Genomic DNA, 4,359 nt, shown 5'->3' on the forward strand with positions numbered 1-4,359 from the left:
AATTATTAAAAGAACTCATCACATTGGCACATTATCCACACATAGTTGAAAATTGTCATAGGACCAAAGCAGCTAGCAACACTAAAAAAACTTCTAACCACAACCAATTGCATATTTATATATTGTAAGTCAACCATTACATACCATAAAAAAACTTCTAACCACAACCATTAATTGTAGTCCTTCTTGGGTTTTGAAGCCTTAGTGTTCTTGTTAAAATGAATTCCATTTCAATCTTACCACTACAATTTTCTCCTTTAATGCATTAATAAGAGGGAGGAGAGGGGAAAATTCCATTTGGCTGCAATATGCACATAACTTTTGACACTAGGAGTACATCAAAATAAGAAAAGTCTGATTGTACTTTTTTTTCTTTTATTTGGAGGCTGCATATGAAACTTCTAGGAAAAGAAAATCATATATATTTGATATTCCCCTGCAAATTTAGGGCGTTTCGCGTTTTTTTTCTAGAAATATAATGGATGGGTAAAGGTAAAAACATACCGAAAAGTGTTTTTACGGATGGCCTCTTTGATTTGGTGTTTTTCTTCTTCAACGAGGCTACACAGAAGAAACCAAATCAGTTTAAAAGAAAAAAGAAAAATTGCCACAGTAAAGAGTACTCATAATATAAACACTGCAGTATAAGCAGATAAATATTGTTCGTCCAAAGGAAATATCAAAATGGATGGGTGACCTATCCATACAAACAAGACAGGTTAATAAAACCCCAAAATTTATTCAAAACCAGCTAGTTAGTACATGCTTCCTCTGTTTCCCAGATATTTTGGCTACTTGACCATTATTGGTCAATAACTAGAACAAAAATAACAACAATTTTGGATGGCACCTGTCATTCTAATAACCATTGACATTGTTTTCGATTTCCCCATTTCCCCATTTCCCCATGTACCAGTACTACAAAAACCATCAATATATATATATATACATGTTTAAAAAAAACTTTGAACTGATAACAATAAGTAAAAAAAGATAAAGTTCTCATGCAAGTTCATGGGAGAGAGAAAGAGACGTACCCATCCCAGGCACTTGATAATCATTAACAATCTCAAAGTTTTTATATGTGTAGCCCAAAAAATTAATGTCCTTGGAGGAGAGCATCTGCAAAATGGAGGGTAAAATGTGAGGAGAAAATGAGTTAATATTTGAAAAGATTTGGGGGTGGGGTAGGGGTAGCTATCACTCTTTGTAAGCTTAGAATAACTCTTCATATCAATTCCTACAAAGTCAAAGAATGTCTTTGCAAACACAATTACCAACAGAAACATGAATGTAAGCTTCCATGAAGTTTATAATTATGTATTCAGTTTTAAGCTGAAACTAAGACTATTATATGACCAACAGGTACCTTGATTTCAAACTTCTAAACTTCAAACGTGAAATTTAACAAAATTTTAATTTTAAACCTTGATTGAATGCCAATATATAAATAAAACAATATATATTCTGTTAAGAAGCAATAGAGTTAATAAAACAGACACTGCACTAAAGCTTGTAATGCAAATTATATAATGTACAAAGGAGGCAGCAATGCTATATATAAATTAGTGACAATAGCTAAGAACAAATAAAACTCAAAAGCTCACCTTTCTCCAGGGACCAGTTTTGGATGAAGTCTGAGTTTGGGTGTCAGCCTGCAGACCGAAAATAAGTAAATACAAAATCATGAGCAAGATGATATGCTCAACACAAGTAGCTTCACAAAATCCACAAATATTGAGGAAAATCTATACCTCTTCGAACTTTTCAAAATTTTGAGTATCCAAATCATCATTAACCTCAGGAATAAACGCAGCATCCATTTGATAAAGTTTATCCCATTCAGCACCATCAAACCAAGGATGAATCTAAAAAAAGGAAGCAGCAGCAAGGTAATTTCCATTATATGCAACAAGTTCATGAACAAATCCAAGAAATTTAGAACAGGACACACCATACAACACCTTTATTTCATCTGCCCCGTTTGTTCCCAACCTCTGGTTGACATTACACAAGAATTTACTAATAAGATCTTTCGCCTCAGGAGAAAGCTTTGCTTCTTCTGGAAATTTCAAATGAACTTTCCAGTTTACTATCTGCAAGAGACAAGCAAGACAGACCACATTATGTTTGAGACTTTTAAAGAGAGAAAAGTTTCGGTCAAATTTTCAATATTTCCAAATTTACCTTCCTGCATGTTGACATCAGATCATCGGAATAGAAGGGTGGGTAACCCTGCCACGAGCATTTCATACATAATAGCACCAAGTGACCACCTGTGTATTAACAAACATCATAACTTGGTCAATCCAGGGATCCAAAAACAAAGTAGCTTTTTGATTGTGGTCCAAAACAATACCATGGCATGTACCAATTTCCAAAATGGTTCCATTACAATATGAAAGGTAGTAAAAATGGTGACTGCTAGGTCACATAGCCTTCAAATTGATTAATTGTTTATTGAACATGGAATCTTTGGTAAAGAGATCTCAATTGATATCTAAAACACTGTGGAATTTATTCATTAGCATTACACAACCACACACCCTATCACTAAAATTCATAAATACTCACCAATCACATTCCATCCTATAACCTTTCTTCAATAGAACTTCTGGAGCAATATAGTCAGGTGTACCAACAGTGGAATAAGCCTGCAATGCCCATATATCAACAGTTAAAAGAATGATATCTCCCCAACGAATCATGAATGACAATATCATACATCCAAAAAGATACAGTTCCTCTTTTATATACTCTCAAAATGACTGAACTAGAGGGGAGAGACGGAGAGGGAGAGGAAGAGGGAGAGAGAGAGAGAGAGAGAGAGAATTAAATGGTATATAACTTACAAGCATTCTCCTATTCTTCTGCCAATGTTGCAGTTGCTCTTGTTGTGTGCGTTTTGTTATTGAAAAGTCTTCATGGATTGTACTGCAGTCTAAAGGTTTACACAATCCAAAATCTGACAGTCTCAATTGACCATAAGGGAGAGAGCGGGAACCGAAACTCAGCAAAAAATATTTGGAGGCAGAGCGGAAGGAGAAGGGGGGAGGAGTCCCTGAGTTCCTGTGAAATGAGAAGAAATGATAAGCCACACGAAATCAAACTCATGCGCCATATACCAAAATCAAACTCACCATTTTCGGTTTTTTTTCTTTCTGTATTTTTTATTCTTTTTTAATTCGGCTGTAGCTTAAACACAATTGGAGGATTATAAGTAAAGAAAAGCGAAAACTAGGGCATAAAATTTCTTCAATTTACCCACTGCTCATTAACCTTGTGCAATCAATCCATCAATTTCTGAGATTTTCAAAACCCTAACCTGACCTTCCTTGTCGCGCGCGCTCTCTCTCTCTCTCTCTCCCTCCCTCCCGCGCGCTCTCTCTTTCTCTTTCGCTGGCTCGGACTTGAAGATGCAGCATCGGCGGTCTTGGCAGATGAAGCGAAGGCGAGCGACGCAGGGGGAGCAGACCGCACACCGCACAGCTATCGTCCATGGCTATTCTTCTCTCTCTCCATCTGTCTATGTCGATCTCTGTCTCTGCGATTGGATTCGGAGGTTGAAGAGAACGAGGGTGGTGAGTGTGATCTCGATCAGTGAGGGTGTGAGAGAGAGAGCTTGGGGTGAGTAAAGTTTGAGAGTGTTTGTGTTTGAGAGAGGAGGGTATCGGGTTCAAGTATTGGGAAATTAGTCCAAAAATTTAAGTAATAGTCTTCAAATTTTTATTTTAATTTTTTTAGCTGAAACAAAGATATCAGTAAGGATTTAGACAGGCTCCTTCTGTTGAGGTATACCTCAACTTATTTATGTTGAGGTATGACCTTGTTGGGCCCACACGAGTCGTTTTGTGGCGATCCGAACCGTTCGCAAGGATCATCTTCATTGATAGATCATCCTTACAAAATATTAGTCAAATCCGAAATCATTTGTCTATCTAATTTTGATAAAACAAATGAACGGTTTCATCGAAAATATTTGGTTCGTCCATTTATTTGATCAAAGTTAGATAGGCAAATGATTTCCGATTTGACTAATTTTTTGCAAGGATGATCTATCAATGGAGATGTAAAAAATGAATGGTTCGGATTGACACAAAACGACTCGTGTGGGTCCCAATAGGGTATACCTCAACATAAATAAGTTGAGGTATACCTCAACAGAAGGAGCCTGAGGATTTAGATATCGGTTTTTACAAAATAATAACTTATACCGAAAAATTAGATATCAGATTTAAAAATGTGGCGATATATAAATTTAGAAATCAGTTTTAAAAAACTAAAAATCTAACTGATATAAAAAACCTCTACTATATCAATTTTGTTAAAACTGATATCTATGTAGTGATATCTAATGGG

The 4,359-nt window shown here is 35.9% G+C and overlaps 1 pseudogene across 1 annotated transcript; it reads right to left on the reverse strand.

Moving 5' to 3' along the window:
- Positions 1-6: 6 nt before the first annotated feature.
- LOC147283546 (uncharacterized) lies at positions 7-3,469 on the reverse strand (annotated as a pseudogene). The gene is made up of 9 exons (XR_015122358.1): positions 3,265-3,469; positions 2,853-3,069; positions 2,575-2,654; positions 2,188-2,276; positions 1,965-2,096; positions 1,755-1,868; positions 1,608-1,655; positions 1,038-1,122; positions 7-561 (listed from the first exon to the last, which is right to left on the reverse strand). The product of XR_015122358.1 is annotated as an uncharacterized LOC147283546 (transcript).
- Positions 3,470-4,359: the final 890 nt, after the last annotated feature.

Source organism: Dryas octopetala, chromosome 5 (genome assembly GCF_963921425.1).
Source record: "Dryas octopetala chromosome 5, drDryOcto1.1, whole genome shotgun sequence".
Classification (NCBI taxonomy): domain Eukaryota; kingdom Viridiplantae; phylum Streptophyta; class Magnoliopsida; order Rosales; family Rosaceae; genus Dryas; species Dryas octopetala.